A 20087-nucleotide genomic window follows, 5' to 3' on the forward strand; every position below is an offset into this window, starting at 1 on the left:
AGAGAACTTACCATCATCGAAAAGTAATGTAAAAAATGCACCATAGCAATATCACAATCAAAAGTTTTATCTTGAACTACTAACCATAACCTTTAGTGTCATCGATTAAGTAGATGTACCTTAAACCACTTCCAATCTTTGTTCTCGCCGGCGTTTAGTTTCACTCCAATTTGGGCCATGTTCATGATAATTACCTTTCACTGTCTTGGTCACTAACTTCGATACCTCCGGATGTTCAAACCTGTAGGTTATTACAATCACACTAAATGTTTATATTTAATAAGCAAATCATTGTACATGTAATTCAAATGCATATTCCAAAAGGCAAGTATGCGTTTCATTCTACAATAATACATATTTACATGAAATTTCCCCCATTTCACTCACCACTTATACTCGATGGATATTCTCAACTTTTGAGGGGGTGATTCACGGAGCTCATCATCGTCTTCGCCAGATCTTCGTCGGTTGCTTCGTCTTGAATCTGTCATTATTGATCAACTAAAAACCATACAAATGTTTAAAGAAATCATTAAATATCATTAAAAAAACCAGGAAGGCTAGTGGAACACTCATGCAAAGCTTAAAACTAATATAAAGAAGAAAAGAATGAAATTAGTATAAAGTTCAAAAGCATGATCAGCATTTAGGTGCTGTTAATACCATTACTTTTGTTGATGATAATCGTCGTTTCATTACTTCCAGTGACGATAAGAGTCTTCGAATTTGGGAGTTCGGGATCCCTATTGTTATAAGTATATTAGTGAGCCTCATATGCATTTGATTTCGTCTAACTGGTTGGCTGCTCAGAAATGCAGACCATATTTTGATTGGCTGCTCAGAAATGCAGACCCTAACACACTAACTGGTTGGTTGCTCAGAGTATATGGATAACCAGATTTTGATATATAGTACTAGGGATAGATTTCAACTTAATAATAAGAAGAGGTTTGCTGGGCATATTACGTGGTTGGGATGGTTTAATCAAATTCGGGTAGATGGATTATTATCTTAGTGTTTGCTCTTGTAACTTTTACATATAATCCTACACCATTTTACTCATACCAACTAATAGTAGCAGTTAAAAAAAATACTAGCACATCCTTATACAAATAGGTTGATATGAATGACATTAACACACATTTCTATTTGTTTGATTCATGTTGGTGTCACTTAACTACGATAATTTGCCTCACAATAAGCCTTCAAAGACTGTCACAATTTAATGCAATGTTGTTTTTGAAATTGACCTGTCTGTGTTCCAACTTGAATAACTCAAAACATGCTGGATATTTTAGGGTAATTCTTTTTGGAGATGAAATCTAACATCATTGGCTTTCATTTGATGTATGTTGGGTATTTTTAGCCTTCCTGAACTAAGAGTTATGGATTTTCAAAGTTACAGCAGTTGTGCAGGAAGGATGCTGTCATTTCAGAAATGACCTGTCAGTGTTTAAAATTCAATAGCTGAAGATTTGCTCAATAATTTTGATTTATTATTCTTGGAGAGGGAAGCTGAAATCCTTAGCTTTGTTTTAAGCTATCACTAGCAATTTATTTCAACCTAGAGCAAGAGATATGAATTTCTCAAGGAACACTTAAAACCCGAATTGCATTTCGAACCGCCCGATTCACCAAGGGGAAATGATCCAAGTTATTAAGGAAACTGTTCAGATTATTTATCCAGCTTACCTTCCATAATCCTTAAGGTACTAAGCTACAAGAAATACCAGGGAAGATTATGCAAGCAAGTTCAGAAGGTCCTCTAACAATTGCGAAGTTCAAATCGATCAAATCAAGCAACATTGTCTTTGCCTAGTTGATTCAGTTTCTTGCTTTGAGTAATTAGGTCCTAACCTCTAAAATAAAGACGTTGAGGAGGTCCTGAAGGTCCTTAATAAAGCAAATACAAGACTCAAGGAGAGCCACACACTTTGATAAACTATGATTTATTGCATACCCCTGGGTTTGACACTCTAAAACTAAACAAAATGAGATATGCTAGAGGACATATATGAAAAAACAAAAACTATAGAAACTACGAAATTCTTTAAACGATACTAAACATCATCATCATCATCATCGTCGTCGTCACTATCATTATTAATGTCAGCATTTTCATCTCTATCACTATCGGGGAAAAGCTCCTCATCTTCTTCTTCCTCTGCCCACTCCTTTTCTTTATCCTTCTCATCCCCCCTATCCTCCTCCTCCTCCTCGTTGTCCTCTTCGCCCTCCACCACCACCACCACCTCCTCCTCCTCCTCCACCACCACCTCCTCCTCCTCCTCCTCCTCCTCCTCCTCCTCTTCTTCTTCATCCTCTATTATTGATAATGCTTTGCGGTTGAGTGACTACATTTTCTTGAAAGATTCGCTCATCCACGGGAGCGTCGATATGTGATCTAGCTTTAGTTTTAAATACAAAATGACCATTGAACTTGGTCTTTTTTTGTGTTTGGATAAGAAATATAGCAAACTTGCTCCACTTGATATGCCAACACGAATGGTTCATATTTCGTATATTTTCTCTTACGATTGACATCTACAAGCTTATATTGTTCATGAATCACCATACCTCTAGCAAAATTATCTAACCAATCACATTTAAACAATATAGCCACATAACTGCCGTGATCACCGGTATAAGTCAACTCAATAACTTCATCAAGGGTTCCATAATAGTCGGCTCCTTCAGGGGAACTAACACATACCCCATTGTTTAACGTTGCTTTAGATACATCTTTCCCATCTTTAAAAGCTCTAAAGTTATAACCATTGATGGAATAGCGTTTCCAAGTTCTTACTTCTCTTGACGGGCCCATTGCTAGAGATATTATTAGATCATCGGTCATGGTATCATCATTCACCTAACAAGATTTTAAAATTTTATGTTTACTAAATTATTAAGGCTATTGTAAAATAACCCATGGTTGGAGGATTCACTTACTTGATTTCGTAACCATTGTGCAAATTCGATTCGAATTTATTCCCCAAATCAAAGATGAAAAAGATGAGGATGTTGTTTACTTAGAAATTCCTTAAACACCCTGATCATCACATAATGAATTTATAATTTTAATCACTATACAAATAGTAAGTTTAGTTTTAACATGAAAATTAAAAGTTTGAAATCAATTATTTTACTTACGTTTCATAAGGATTCATTTTCTCACAATTACTTAAAATGTACATGTGAGCAGATTGGTATTCTTTGTCATCAAGATATCTCAGATGGCACTTCCCCGAGGGTTTTCCCATATGATCTTGAAAAAGTTCAGGTAAATTTGATTCAGGCTCAACTTCGTCACAAACATCGAGTTGTTTGGCTTTTGTGTCTATATGCTTCTCATAGTAGAGTGAACAGAAATTTGAGATTTCTTCAAGTAAATAAGCGTTGCATATGGAGCCTTCGACCCGTGCTTTGTTACCAATTTTTCGTTTCAAATGATTAAGAAACCTACGTGTTAAGTAAATCAGTATATAAGATTTCAAATTATTGGTGCATTTATCTAATATAAATAAATAAAAATCAAGGTGTCAATGATTACCTTTCAAAAGGGTACATCCATCTATATTGTACTGGTCCACCAACTTTGGCTTCGTAAGGCAAGTGAACCGGTAAATGTTCCATGGAATTGAAAAAAGACGGTGGAAATATTTTCTCTAATTTACACATGATCTCAAAGAATATTATTTTCTAGACGTGTCATGTCATCAATTTGAAGAGTTGATGCACACACGTCTCGAAAAAATTGGCTAATCTCGCTTATCGCACACCATTCATTCTTCTAAGCAAATGCTTTAGAGCAACAGGTAGTAGACGCTCCATAAATACATGACAATCATGACTTTTCATGCCATGTAGTCTTAAGTCCTTTAGGTCTACACACCTACTCAAATCAGAAGCATATCCATCCGGAAACTTCAAACTGCATATCCAGTTACAGAGTACCCGCTTCTCTTCCTTTTTAAGAACAATCATATCTCCTTTCCGTCGGGCCTTACAAATTAATTTAAAGTCTTTTTGTGCATTCGTTTTAAAACTTGTTTTATTTTTCTCATCCATAATCGTGTGAATCATTTGTTCAAAGAAATTCTTTTCAATATGCATCACATCTAAATTATGTCGAATTAACAAAGTCTTCCAATATGGAAGATCCCAAAATATACTTCTCTTCCACCACCCTTCCCTTTTCTTTTTCAACTTCAACAACTCTTCATCAGTTGCATCAACAATAGAAGGTAGATGCTGAACATGCTCCCAAACTTCTTCACCGGTTAGTCTAGTAGAAGCAAAATCAGGCCTCCACAGTCTATCCTTTCGGAAATGTTTGTTATCTTTCCGAAAAACATGGTCAGGCAATAAGAATTGTCTATGACAATCAAACCAACTCCACTTTTTACTATGTTTAAGCCAAAAAGACTTACATTCATTAACCAAACAATATGGACATGCATGCTGACCCGCTGTAGTCCACCCAGATAACATGCCATATGCTGGGAAATCGTTGATTGTCCACAAAAGTGCAGCTCTCATATCAAAATTTTGCTTCCTCGACACATCGTACGTTAGCAGCCCATTTTTCCACAAATCCTTCAACTCTTGAACTAATGGTTGCAAATATATGTCTAAGTTTTTCTTGGGATTCTTGGGACCGGATATAATCAAAGACAAAAAGATGAATTGTCTCTTCATACACAACCAAGGAGGCAAGTTATATGGGGTCAACATCACCGGCCAACATGAGTATTGCTTTCCAAATCTATTAAACGGTGAGAACCCGTCGATTACACGCCCAATCGCACATTTCGAGGGTCATTCGCAAAATCAGGGTGTTGTTTATCAAAGTGCTTCCAAGCCTCTCCGTCACTTGGATGAGACATTATCCCATTGGCACGAGGGTTCTCGTAGTGCCATCTCATTTGTGCCGCAATATCTTTATTTGCATAAAGTCTTTGGAGCCTAGGTCCTATCGGGAAATAAAATAATGGGTTTTCGGTACTTTTCGTTTTCCATTTAAATTAGATTTAGATTTGTATCTATCGGCCCCACACTTCTTGCATTGCTCAAGTTGATGATCATCATTCCAAAAAAGCATACAACCAGTGGGACATGCATGAATCTTCGATGGGGTAGCCGGAGAGCTTTAAGCACTTTTTTGGTCTCATAGAAATTCCGAGTCATACAATTATTCTTAGGAATCATATCCCGCATATATGACGCGAAACCATCTACACACTTATGCGGCATATTAAACTCACATTTCAAAGTTAATAACCGCGCATGCAGATTGCAACAAAGACATCTTACTCGCCTTCATACACAGGTTGTTCTTCTTTTTTTAACATCTCAAAAAAAGCAGTCACATTAGGGTTAGGAGATTCGTCGACTTCTTCAGCATTAAGGGCCTCCTCCATTATTTGTTCAATGTTATCACGTAACGCATTATTAACCATCTCTTGATAGGGGTTGTTAGGCTCAGTGATTGGTTCTTCTAGTGGATACTCTTCTCCATGACACACCCAATAATAGTAATTATCGCAAAATCCCTTTAACGAAAGATGTTTCTTCACCTCCAATTCACTTAATAGTACGAAATTGGTGCATTTTTTACAAGGACAGCGAATTTTTTTGTTGGTTATATATTCATTTTGTTGCTTAGCGTAATTAATAAATTCGATTACGCCATTTACATATTCAGCCCTAATTTTTTTATTAGCATCCACTCTCTCGTACATCCACTCACGCTCTACTCTCTTCATTTGAAATCTACAAATGGTTACACAAAATAAATTTATAAATGTATATATATACAGTGAATATATTGAAAATAACAAGAGAAAAAAAAAATTATTACATACGAACCGTTGAAAATATCAAAAAGAATTGGAATTAAATTATTTAATCTTATTATTAATACTTTTTAAAAAAACAATTATTACATACAAATATTCTCACCTCTACACCGCAACACGTATACTCCGTAAATTATTTGTAATTTTAGTTTATATTTTGCTAGACTCATTCCTTTAGTAATTGAGGATTAGTTTATCTGAATCCGAGTGTAACTTTAACATTAACAATAATTCATTTTGGATGTTTATTTTAGTTGATTTAGTAGATAGTTGTATTATTTTAGATATAAACCAGTTCAATCAAAATAAATAAAAACAACAAAACTAATGTATTCAACCTAAATAATCTATATATAAGTATAATAGAAGAACCACTATACATCATAATAACCCGTTTTAAGATATGATATTCCATTGCACTATATGATTGAAATGATTTTGCTAACTGCCTTAAAAAATAATATTTAATTCAATTCGTTTTGATATTCTAATTTCTATGTCGCCTGTATAGTGTTAGTTTCTTCTGAGTTCTGACAACAAGAAGCTCAACGCTGATTTATTTAGGCAATTCAAATTTTGCTGCTCTTTTTTTATCTTTACATTTGTAATTTTCCCCAATTATGTTATTCTAGCCCACGTTTCCAAGTTACAAAGTTTACAAACAATCAGCCACTTAAGAATGTGAAAAGTTGACTCCTATATGTAATTCGTGACGGGTGTCTTTGAGTTATTTTTGCCCAATTATCAGAAATTCGGACGGCTTTAACTGGAAAAGCAATGGTTGATCATTTTAAATAGTCTATGTCGCCTGTATACTGTATTAATTTGGCAAAACTTATTTATTGGTGCCATGGTCATATTTATTTGATAGTTAAAGGGTAGTTTATATTGTGAGATACACAGTACTGTAAATTTTAATGCCTGATTTGTTTTTTTTGTTAATTATTACCTCCAAATGTCTAACACGAAATCATAAGAAACAACGTCACTAATCACCTTCGGATACATGTCAACCCACACTCAAAGTCGAGAAGCCTAGGGCTGCGTAATGAGCCTTAACATTGGCATCTTCATTATCACACCTTACAAAACTAAAAGAAATAGAATTAAAGCTATTACCTAGGTTAACAATTTTCGATGTCACCTTACCAAGATAACTATCATAGTACTATTGAGTATAATTGTCGAGTATGTTATTATTACCCGAATGATAGTCAAATTGCATTCATTTGTAAATGAGTACAAACACTCCTTCCATTTGATAGAAGCCCCAATTTTCTGACCAGAAAAGAGAAATGAAGTGTGTATTATGGAGTACTTTGTATTTTTTGGATAAAGTATTTTTATTAGCTACCTTAGTTGGCAATGACAATATCACTCCGTACAAATTACTCCCTCCGTTTTAATCATTTGTTTACCATCTTTATTCTTTATGAAAGGTATTTTAATTAAAGGTAAACAAATGATTAAGATGAAGGGAGTGATAAGCTTTTGCCGATAATCAACTTTATCAAGTTCATTGTTTGGAGTCAGTGTGTTTATTTGATAGAAATGGCGCTCCTTTCCCCCTAATCATTGAATAATTTCCATTAAATTCTTCCTGTCAATGCAGGTTCAAAATCTATGCCTTCAATAGATATCAATTAGTGTTAGGCTGACTCATGTTTGGAGAGGCATGTGATGGTTGCCTTTGATGGTACTTGGAAGTTGGAAACATGCCGAGGAAATGATGACTGCAAGTCTTCCATTTATATCAAAGTTTGCAACAACTGTGCATGTTAATTGGGATTATGAGGTTAGTGGAGAGAGCATATATGATTCAGACCTCAGTCTGAAGAAGAAACCGTCTACACTTCAGAGGGTGCATAAGTGCCATGGAAGCCACTACACCGGTTTTGAGAATGGGCTTTGATAATACTTGAACCTGATGGAACTTATTGAAGCTACATTAATTGAGGTTATGAAGTCAATGGTTCGCTTGCCAAAAAAAGAGTCAATGGTTCGCCTATAGGCTGCCTACTATCCAAAGATGGAAATCAGAAAATACAAGCACGGCTAAAATTTCACATTCACATTAATAAAGCATTCTTAATTTTTTATCATTCGGGTTTAATTTTCGATATTCATGCCCAACATTCAAGATGGTAAAACAACGATTCACAGATAATTACATGCTATGAATTATTCAAATAATATACATACTAAACAAATTAACAAAAATATATTAGGGACAAATAATTATCAACACATATTTCAAATAATGAATTACTCAAATTATTACTATGAATTATTTACAGAAATCCCATAATATATACAACAAATTAACAAAAATAAACATACTTTTGACAGCACGGTGTTGGTGTTGAAAGACGGCGACGGCTGAAGGAGCAGCGACGACAGGAAGGAGCAGCAGCGACGACAGGACAATAACGCAAATTAAAGACACGATAAGGCAAATTAAAGACACGATGGTGATGGTGGAGTGACAGTAGCACGGTGGCGATGGTGGTGGTTATCGGTGGAGAAAATTGGTGGAGGAAGAGTAAGGGTTTTGGTGATCGGTGGAATAATTGTGAATTGAAAGGGATTTTTTTGTAATAGGTAAGTATGTGAATGGCGGTTGGGGTTTTTTTATTTAATTAAGCTTTTTTTTTTTTTCGGAAAAGGAAACCCGCGCATGACGCATATGCAACGGATAGGCATTACAAAATCCGTTGCATAAATTAACCAGCTATAAATTTATTAGGCGGGTAAATAGATATGACGCATATCCGTTGCAAATTTTCATTAGGCCGTTACATAATTTAATATCCGTTGCAAATTTTCATTTAGCCGTTGCATAATTTAATATCCGTTGCAAATATAATAATATCTGTTGCACGTAATACTTAGCAACGGCTTATACAGTTCGTTGCAATTAGTCCGTTGCAAATCAGCATTTTTCTTGTAGTGATGTGATCCATTTGTCCTTGTAATCGTGACTTGTTTTTCTAACCATTTGTCCTTGTTCATTAGTCCTTGTGACTTGTTGTGTGTACCATTTGTCTATGTTCTTTAGTCCTTGTGACTCGTTGTGTGAACCATTTGTGCTTGTTAATTAGTCCTTGTGATTCGTTGTGTGAACTATTTGTCCTTGTCATGGTGACTTGTTGTTCTAACCATTTGTCTATGTTCATTAGTCCTTGTGACTCGTTGTGTAAAACATTTGTCCTTGTTCTTAGTTCTTGTGACTTGTTGTGTAAACCATTTGTCCTTGTTCATAAGCCCTTGTGACTCGTTGTGTGAACCGTTTGTCCTTGTTCATTATCCCTTGTGAATCAAAGTGTGAACCATTTGTCCTTGTTCTTTAGTCCTTAGTGTTGGGAAATGTGTCCTCAACAATAGTGCGATCACATGATTTAAATATCATTATTAAATCTCATTTTAAGAATACATGTGGGATGTAATATTTTACAGTCAACTGGTCCACACATATCGGTAATGATTGGCTGACTAGAGTTTGACATTACTGTCGTGCGACGGTGGTGATCATTTGATCCCCTTAGGTCATACCTATAGGGAAATACTCTTAATTGATTATTTAATGAATCGTATACCGATACGAGTTAATTAAATTGCTTAAAATTGACGGATAATTTTGTGAGTATAATTTACGTATCTTATTGTAAATATGATTAAATGAGACACGGTCTAAGTAATCGAATTGTTTTATTACTTAGATGAAATTATTGTTTACAGAAACAATTGAAACGGAATGAATAACTTATTATAAATACAGAATGTTGTAGTTTATAATTTGGAAACCATTTTGGTACAAGTAATTACGAATTACTAGTCGATTTTGTATATGACATATTTTATGAATATGTTGATTTTTAATATGTTAAAAATACATTACAATTTCATATGTCAAGTAACATGTCACATATGTTACAATTGACAAATGACAAAATAAAATGGACCATCCATTTTATATTGAATGTACCGAAATTATGGAGGGAGTTAGCGGAATAAAATTGTGTTAATTGTTAAGTGGAAAACACAATGATGGAAGCTAACAAGTAGCCATGCAAACCTAAGCTTTTGAGAAGAGCAAAAATAAAAAGCATTGGGCATACTACCCAAGGCCTTTTTCGGCCAACCATATGAGAAAAGAAAAGAGAGTTTTTCTTTTCATTATTCATTCATCATTTTTGGATAAAAATTTTCTAGAGTAAGAAAATTAGAAACTCTCTACAATTTGTAAAATTCTAGAGAAATAAAATCTCACAAAATTCCACCTCTTGACCGAAATTTTCAAGAGTAAAAATACAATTTATTTGTGTCAATTTTATAGTAAAAACTTATATTATTACTAGATCATAAATATATAAGTTATTAAGAGATTCCTTGGGTATATGCTTTTGGGAGGGATTCTATACTTGAATCTTGTTCATCCATAAGAAAGGCTCAAGAACAAGTGAGTAGGTGAACTCACTTGTGCCCATAAAACCGAAACATCCTATGTAAGATGATGAATTCTTCTTTAAATTGTTTATTGTTTGCATGCATAAGATCATTCATTAATTTTATGACAAATTAAATTAAAACATATATGAATATGTTGAGTATATAGATCTACTTTTCCTTCAATCGGTATCAAGAGCCTTGGTTGTTTGCATGCAAGTCGGTTAAAAGTTTTTCCGAGTTATAAGAATAACATATAAAACTTGGATTATTTGTGTTATTATGAGATATCACTAAATTAATTTATGCATGTTAAATTTTTGGTCCTAAAATGTTTTAGGATATTTTGGTTAATTTACGGATTTTTATTGTTCATATTATACTAATGGCATTTAAATATGATTTTATGAGTAAAAATGTCATTTTCGGACTAAAATAAGCTATACTTCGTATTTTCCAGTGATTTTTGGATATATTGTCACATATATTATTTTGAGATAACCTGTAAATTTTCATAATTTTTGGACACGTTATGCTCGAAAAATGGATTTTTCATTATTAAATTCGGATTTAGGTGAAAAATAGGTTAATATGAGATAAATTTCGAATCTGGTCATAGAAATTTAGTATGTTGTCACATGCAATTTTACGAGATGTGTGTAAAATAATAGGCTATAGTGAAGTCTTTTTGCATGATTTATGGATTTTTGAAGAAAAATAGCATAAATAGTGACATTATTAATGGAAAATTAATAAAACATAATCTATGACTAAGGAAAAACATTATATGTTGCATTTTATTATCTTTTTCAGATCTAAAATTGAAAAATTGATGTATATAATTTTTCACATGTTTTTATGATTATTTTAGTGAAAGCCGATAAACCGCAACATTGTTTTTCCGGAAAAATTCGAAATTTTTAACCTAAGGTTTTGAACATTATGAGTGTCATGGTATTTTTTCCAGAATGTTCATGAGAAAAGAAAAGAGAGTTTTTCTTTTCATTATTCATTCATCATTTTTGGATAAAAATTTTCTAGAGTAAGAAAATTAGAAACTCTCTACAATTTGTAAAATTCTAGAGAAATAAAATCTCACAAAATTCCACCTCTTGACCGAAATTTTCAAGAGTAAAAATACAATTTATTTGTGTCAATTTTATAGTAAAAACTTATATTATTACTAGATCATAAATATATAAGTTATTAAGAGATTCCTTGGGTATATGCTTTTGGGAGGGATTCTATACTTGAATCTTGTTCATCCATAAGAAAAGCTCAAGAACAAGTGAGTAGGTGAACTCACTTGTGCCCATAAAACTGAAACATCCTATGTAAGATGATGAATTCTTCTTTAAATTGTTTATTGTTTGCATGCAAAAGATCATTCATTAATTTTATGACAAATTAAATTAAAACATATATAAATATGTTAAGTATATAGATCTACTTTTCCTTCACTTAGGACTTGTTGTGTGAACCATTTGTGCTTGTTAATTACTCCTAGTGACTCGTTGTGTGATCCATTTGTCCTTGTCATGGTGACTTGTTGTTCTAACCATTTGTCCTTGTTCATTAGTCTTTATGACTCGTTGTGTAAAACATTTGTCATTGTTCTTAGTCCTTAAGACTTGTTGTGTAAACCATTTATCCTTGTTCATTAGTCCTTGTGACACGTTGTGTGAATAATTTTGTCCTTGTCATTGTGACTTGTTGTGCTAACCATTTATCCTTGTTCATTAGTCATTGTGACTCGTTGTGTGAACCATTTGTCCTTGTTCATTAATCCTTATGACTCGTTGTGTGAACCATTTGTCCTTGTTCATTATCCCTTGTGACTCGTTGTGTAAACCATTTGTCCTTGTTCTTTAGTCCTTGTGACTCGTTGTGTGAAGTATTGTTGCTTGTTAATTAGTCCTTGTGACTCGTTGTGTGAACCATTTATCCTTGTCATGCTGACTTGTTGTTCTAACCATTTATCCTTGTTCATTAGTCATTGTGACGCGTTGTGTGAACCATTTGTCCTTTTTCATTAGTCCTTGTGACTCGTTGTGTGAACCATTTGTCCATGTTCTTTAGTCCTTGTGACTCGTTGTGTGAACCATTTGTGCTTGTTAATTAGTCTTTGTGATTCGTTGTGTGAACTATTTGTCCTTGTCATGGAGACTTGTTGTTCTAACCATTTCTCCATGTTCATTAGTCCTTGTGACTCGTTGTGTAAAACATTTGTCCTTGTTCTTAGTCCTTGAGACTTGTTGTGTAAATCATTTGTGCTTGTTCTTTAGTCGCGGTGACTCGTTGTGTGAACCGTTTGTCCTTGTTTATTAATCCTTGTGACTCGTTGTGTGAACCATTTGTCCTTGTTCATTATCCCTTGTGACTTATTGTGTGAACCATTTGTCCTTGTTCTTTAGTCCTTGTGACTTGTTGTGTGAACCATTTGCGCTTGTTAATTGGTCCTTGTGACTCGTTATGTGATCCATTTGTCCTTGTAATCGTGACTTGTTTTTATACCCATTTGTCCTTGTTCATTAGTCCTTGTGACTCGTTGTGTGTACCATTTGTCTATGTTCTTTAGTCCTTGTGACTCGTTGTGTGAACCATTTGTGCTTGTTAATTAGTCCTTGTGATTCGTTGTGTGAACTATTTGTCCTGTCATGGTGACTTGTTGTTCTAACCATTTGTCTATGTTCATTAGTCCTTGTGACTCGTTGTGTAAAACATTTGTCCTTGTTCTTAGTTCTTGTGACTTGTTGTGTAAACCATTTGTCCTTGTTCATAAGCCCTTGTGACTCGTTGTGTGAACCGTTTGTCCTTGTTCATTATCCCTTGTGAATCAAAGTGTGAACCATTTGTCCTTGTTCTTTATTCCTTAGGACTTGTTGTGTGAACCATTTGTGCTTGTTAATTACTCCTAGTGACTCGTTGTGTGATCCATTTGTCCTTGTCATGGTGACTTGTTGTTCTAACCATTTGTCCTTGTTCATTAGTCTTTATGACTCGTTGTGTAAAACATTTTTCATTGTTCTTAGTCCTTAAGACTTGTTGTGTAAACCATTTGTCCTTGGTTATTAGTCCTTGTGACATGTAGTGTGAATAATTTTGTCCTTGTCATTGTGACTTGTTGTGCTAACCATTTATCCTTGTTCATTAGTCATTGTGACTCGTTGTGTGAACCATTTGTCCTTGTTCATTAATCCTTGTGACTCGTTGTGTGAACCATTTGTCCTTGTTCATTATCCCTTGTGACTCGTTGTGTGAACCATTTGTCGTTGTTCTTTAGTCCTTGTGACTCGTTGTGTAAAACATTTGTCCTTGTTCTTAGTCCTTGAGACTTGTTGTGTAAATCATTTGTGCTTGTTCTTTAGTCGCGGTGACTCGTTGTGTGAACCGTTTGTCCTTGTTCATTAATCCTTGTGACTCGTTGTGTGAACCATTTGTCCTTGTTCATTATCCCTTGTGACTGATTGTGTGAACCATTTGTCCTTGTTCTTTAGTCCTTGTGACTCGTTGTGTGAACCATTTGCGCTTGTTAATTAGTCCTTGTGACTCGTTATGTGATCCATTTGTCCTTGTCATCGTGACTTGTTTTTCTAACCATTTGTCCTTGTTCATTAGTCATTGTGACTCGTTGTGTGTACCATTTGTCTATGTTCTTTAGTCCTTGTGACTCGTTGTGTAAACCATTTGTGCTTGTTAATTAGTCCTTGTGATTCGTTGTGTGAACTATTTGTCCTTGTCATGGTGACTTGTTGTTCTAACCATTTGTCTATGTTCATTAGTCCTTGTGACTCGTGTAAAACATTTGTCCTTGTTCTTAGTTCTTGTGACTTGTTGTGTAAATCATTTGTCCTTGTTCATAAGCCCTTGTGACTCGTTGTGTGAACCGTTTGTCCTTGTTCATTATCCCTTGTGAATCAAAGTGTGAACCATTTATCCTTGTTCTTTAGTCCTTAGGACTTGTTGTGTGAACCATTTGTGCTTGTTAATTACTCCTAGTGACTCGTTGTGTGATCCATTTGTCCTTGTGATGGTGACTTGTTGTTCTAACCATTTGTCCTTGTTCATTAGTCTTTATGACTCGTTGTGTAAAACATTTGTCATTGTTCTTAGTCCTTAAGACTTGTTGTGTAAACCATTTGTCCTTGTTCATTAGTCCTTGTGACACGTTGTGTGAATAATTTTGTCCTTGTCATTGTGACTTGTTGTGCTAACCATTTATCCTTGTTCATTAGTCATTGTGACTGATGTGTAAACACCCACCCCTTACAATATTTTGACAATTTGTGAAATTGCAGGAAAAGGACTAACTTCTAAATTTGGTTTGAGCACTCTAAAGTACTCCTAAATTCATGTAAATTTGCAGTAATTAACCTTGAGGCCTTAGCTAAATTCTGCTAAAATTATAGGATTTTAGGAGACTCAGAAGTAATTTAAATAAATTACTAAACCTGAACTGACAGAGAAAGGAGCAGTTTGACAGTGTGGGTGTAAAAATGGAATAAAGGAGGTAAATTTGAGATATAATTGTTTAACTACCTTCCACAACAAGCACAGGAAGTTAACTTAACAATTTAGGTTGTTTAACTCAAGAAAACCACAGCTTAACACAGGAGTACTCGAGTTGAAACAGACAATAAAGCTCAAACAATCCACAGCAAGCACTGGACTGTTCTCACCCTATTACCAGGTCCTTATTCAATACTCACAGCAAGCACAGAGTATTAATAAGCCTGACTCTACCCTATGTTTCTAACATAAGATTTAAGAGATTTGAATTGAGAGTAAAAACTCAGGTTTCATTCATAAAATCAGCTGCCTCTAACAGACTGATGCAAGGGTCCTTATATAGGCCTTGCTTTTAGGTTAAACATGAAATAAAAGGTTCATCTAAGGGCCAGGATTGTCCCATAAGTCAGGACAAGAGTCTAAATAATATATTACAACGGCAAAAAGATCATAAATGTAAACTAGAGTGAAAACAAATTGAGTTTGCAGAGGACAATCAGTGACAGATGACATCTTTGTTGCCTTTCAAGCTTTTCTGTGGTAGTTGTTGCTATTCCTGCTCATGTGAGGACGAGTGGTCTCCTTGGTCTTGACTTGGTGTCCAAGTACCCTCTGATTTATGGAAACTTAAGCCAAAGAAGCCTCCCACACAGCTTTTCCTTGGTTTGTCCAAAAATGGCAATGTTACTTTTTGGAATCTCCCCTTTTCTGCAACTTGTTTTCAGACTGGTTTTTTCAATACTTTGCAATGAGAATTTGGCCTGGCTCCCTAGGACTTTTTGATGCTCACATGAGTGTTCTATCAGCTGGCCATGGTGGCAGCTGATGATTTGCCTTGTGCTGGTACTTATGACCCTGTAAAGTAGACTAATCAGTGGCCAGGTAGGAGTGGTTGTGGCCTGTAGTTGCCTGAGTTGCTTGACCATGGGATAGTTGATTGTCCTGGTTACTAGCTCCTGCATCAACCCCTCCTGGTTGAACAGGGCTTGTCCTCAAGCCTGTAACCTCCTCATCTCCGGAATCTTCATAGTATGGACTGAGATCACCCACATTAAAAGTCCCATGCACCCCATAGTCACCTGGTAGGTCAATCTTGTATGCATTTGGCCCAATCTTTTCATCAACTTCAAATGGACCATCTGATCTTGGCATGAGTTTATTTTTCCTTTTTGCTGGAAATCTTTCCTTCCTCAGATGTATCCATACCAGATCTCCTGGTTCAAACTCTTTCTTCCCCTTAGACACCTTAAGATGTTTCTGGTATTGCTCATTTGTTCTTTCAATCTGCCTTGTCACTTGTCTCATGTAGTTTCAAAGAATTGCTCGGCTCTTTTCTTGGCATCCAGGTTGATGTTTTCCTTGGGTACAGAAGATAAATCCAGGGGCATCAGTGGATTGACCCCATAGACTACCTCAAAAGGACTGTGTCCAGTTGCAGATGATGGTGCTCTGTTGAATACAAACTCTGCTGCTGCTAGCTTTAGGTCCCAATATTTTAGGGTCTTGCTGACAAGACACCTTAAAATCCTCCCCAATGTTCTGTTAGTGACCTCAGTTTGGCCATCTGTTTGTGGGTGGTGAGAGGTGCTGAACAAGAGCTTGGTTTTAAGCAACTTCCATAGAGTCTTCCAAAAATATCCCATGAATTTTGTATCCCTGTCTGATACAATGGTTTTTGGAACTCCATGGAGCCTCACAATCTCCTTTAAGAATAGCTCAGCAACACTTGCTGCATCCTCTGTCTTTTTGCAAGCTACAAAGTGAGCCATCTTGCTGAACCTATCCACCACAACCATTACAGAATCTTTCCCTCTCTGTGTTCTTGGTAGGGCCACAATGAAGTCCATGCTTAAGTCTTCCCATGGCTTGCTTGGCACTGGTAGGGGAGTGTATGGACCAGGTTGGAAAGAACTCTTGGATAGTTGGCATTTTGAGCATCTTCTGAGGACAATCTGGACATCACCCATCATTCTTAGCCAATAGAATTGGTCCTGTAATATCTCCAAGGTCTTTTGGACACCAAAGTGCCCTCCCAGTCCCCCTGAATGGACTTCCCTGATCAAGAGATCCCTGTAAGACCCCCTTGGAACACACAGTTTGTTGCCCTGGAATAGGAACCCTTCCTGCAGTAGGTACTTGCTTCCTTGGTTCCTATGCCCTTCAGTCTGAGTAATCCATTCCTCTGAGAAGTCAGGATCTTCCTTATACAATTCTTTCATGAATTCAAACCCAAGAACCCTGTTGGACATGACTGAAAGCAAGGAATGCCTCCTTGACAATGCATCTGCTACCATATTTTTCTTGCCTTCCTTGTATTTACTGGAAAAGGTAAAAGACTGCAAGAATTCCACCCATTTGGCATGCCTGAAATTTAACTTGTGTTGGCCATTGATGTACTTCAAGGCTTCATGATCAGAGTGTAGTACAAATGGCTTAGGTTTAAGGTAATGATTCCAATGCATCAAGGCTCTGATGATTGCATAAAACTCTTTATCATAGGTGGAATATTTCAGTTTGGCCCCATTTAACTTCTCACCGAAATATGCCACAAGGCTTCGGCTTTGAATCGCATCTTGCTCCAATTCCCACACCACTAGCATCACATTCCACTTCAAATAGCTGATTAAAATCAGGTAACTTTAGGATAGGAGTGTTACACATGAGTTGTTTGATTTTTTCAAAGGACTTGTTGAGCTTGTTCACCATTGAAACTCCCCTTTCCTCATGCATTCGGTGATAGGTGCCACCACCGTGTCTTTGAAGTTCTTGATAAACCTTCTGTAGAAGGATGCTAACCCATGAAAACTCCTTACTTCGGTGATTGTAGTAGGGATCGGCCAAGATTGCATTGCTGCAATTTTCTCTTGGTCAACAGAAATGCCTCTTCCTGATATCAGGTAACCCAGGAATGCAACCTCCTCAACCATAAAGGTGCATTTCTCCAGCTTGCCATACAGCTTCTGCTCTCTGAGGATTTTAAACACTACTTCCAGATGTTTAAGATGCTCTCCCTTGCTCCTGCTATACACCAGTATGTCATCAAAGTAGACAACAACAAACTTGCCCAGACATGGCCTCAGCACTTCAGTCATCAATCTCATGAAGGTGCTGGGTGCATTTGACAGTCCAAAAGGCATTACAAGCCACTCATATAGGCCATGTTTTGTTTTGAAAGCAGTCTTCCATTCATCCCCTTCCCTAATCCTCACTTGATGGTATCCTTGCCTTAGATCAATCTTAGAAAATATGCTGGCACCACTCAACTCATCAAGCATATCATCTAATCGGGGGATTGGGAACCTATATTTGACTGTAATGTTGTTTATAGCTCTGCTATCTGTGCACATCCTCCAGGTGCCATCTTTTTTTGGTACTAGGAGTGCAGGGACTGCACATGGACTAAGAGATTCCCTCACAAATCCCTTTGTCATTAGCTCCTCAATCTGATGTTGCAATTCCTTTGTAGCATTTGGATCACACCTGTAAGCTGGTTTGTTTGGGAGCACTGAACCAGGAACAAGATCAATGTGGTGTTCAATGCCCCTCAATGGAGGTAATCCACTAGGCAGCTCATCTGGGAACACTTCCTGGAACCTTTGAATCAAAGGGGCAACAGCTGCGGGCACAATAGTGTTCTCCTCTTGGTTTACTTCCTCGGATAACAGCATCAGAATTGGTTGTTCTTGCCTGATCTCCCTAATCATGGCTGCCTCAGATAAGAACAGCACACCACTAACTTCTTCTGGGACATTAGGACTGCCATAGTCCCTCTGGTTTGGTGGCAATGGGGTCAAGGTGACCTTCTTGCCTTGATGTTTGAATATGTATACATTGTCCTTTCCTTGGTGTGTGGTATTCCTGTCATATTCCCAAGGTCTCCCAAGTAACAGGTGGCAGGCATCCATGGGTACCACATCACACAACACTTTATCTTTGTACATTTTCCCAATGGAGAAGGGAATAATGCACTGCTTGTCAACTCTCACTCCTGAATCCTTACTCAGCCATCTCAATTTGTAAGGGTTAGGGTGTTCTTGTGTTGGTAAGCCCAGCTTGCTAACCATGGTGGTGGAGGCAACATTAGTGCAGCTACCCCCATCAATAATGAGGTTACAAACTCTTCCCTGGACAGTACATCTACTCCTGAATATCATAGATCTCTGGTCAGCCTCTAAGGGGGCTTGCTGAGAGTGCATGACCCTCCAAAGGAACAAGCTGTGTCCTGTATCAGGATGAGCAATAATCTGGTCTGGACTGGCTTCTTTCTCAGACTCCACCTCTTCTAAAACAAGAGCCTCATCCTCCTCATACTCTATCAAACCTTCCCTTTCCCATTCTGCAACTTCTATTGCAGTGAGTGTCCTAGCAGAAGGACAATCCCTTCTGAAATGGCCAAATCCCTGGCACTGGAAGCACTTAATCTTGTCTCTGGATAAGGGTGGGTTGATTTTGGGGTTCATGGGTGCCTTTCCCTTATCCACAGTGGGTTGGGGGGTTGTTTTGGGTGGTTTATTGATTTTGACACTAGAGTAAGGTCTGAAAACAGGTTTGGGTTTGACTGCAATTGGTTTGGTCTTCCCCATTTTCTCCACTCTTAGTGATAGGTTAACCACATCATCATAAGACCATAAAGGTTGCATTCTAACCTCTCTAGCAATACTCTTGTCAAGACCCTCTAAGAACCTAGCAATTCTTTGTTCAGGTTTTTCATTAATTTCACATTGAAGTGTTAATTGCTCAAATTCTCTTAAATAGGATTCAACAGTTTTCTCTTTCTGTTTAAGGTTGGACAGTTTGATGAATAAATCCTGAGTATAGTCTTTGGTGACAAACTTAGCCAACATTTTCTTTTTAAGTTTGGACCAAGACCTAAGAGGATCCTTACCCTCCTTTAACCTTTGATGCTTAAGATTATCATACCACAGTGAAGCATAACCTTTCAATTTCAAGACTGCAACTTTACAAGCCTTAGCATCATTATAATTTTTATACTCAAAGATTTTCTCAACATCTCTAATCCATTCTAGTAGGTCATCAGGGTTCAAACTACCAGAAAATTCAGGGATTTCTACCTTTATATGCCTGTCTGTTTGCTCAAGATGTTCCTCTTGTGTCCTGTTGCTTTCATCAGAGTCTGATCCATATTCTTCCTCTGGTTGTGGGTATCTTCTTCCTGCTCCCATGGCAAAGCCTCTCCCTCTACCCCTTCCTCTGGCAGGTTGCCTCCTAGGGTCCGGTTTGGGATTCTCTCCATGACAAATGATGCATAGCATT

The sequence above is a fragment of the Silene latifolia genome, chromosome 2, assembly GCF_048544455.1.
Source record: "Silene latifolia isolate original U9 population chromosome 2, ASM4854445v1, whole genome shotgun sequence".
Lineage (NCBI taxonomy): Eukaryota > Viridiplantae > Streptophyta > Magnoliopsida > Caryophyllales > Caryophyllaceae > Silene > Silene latifolia.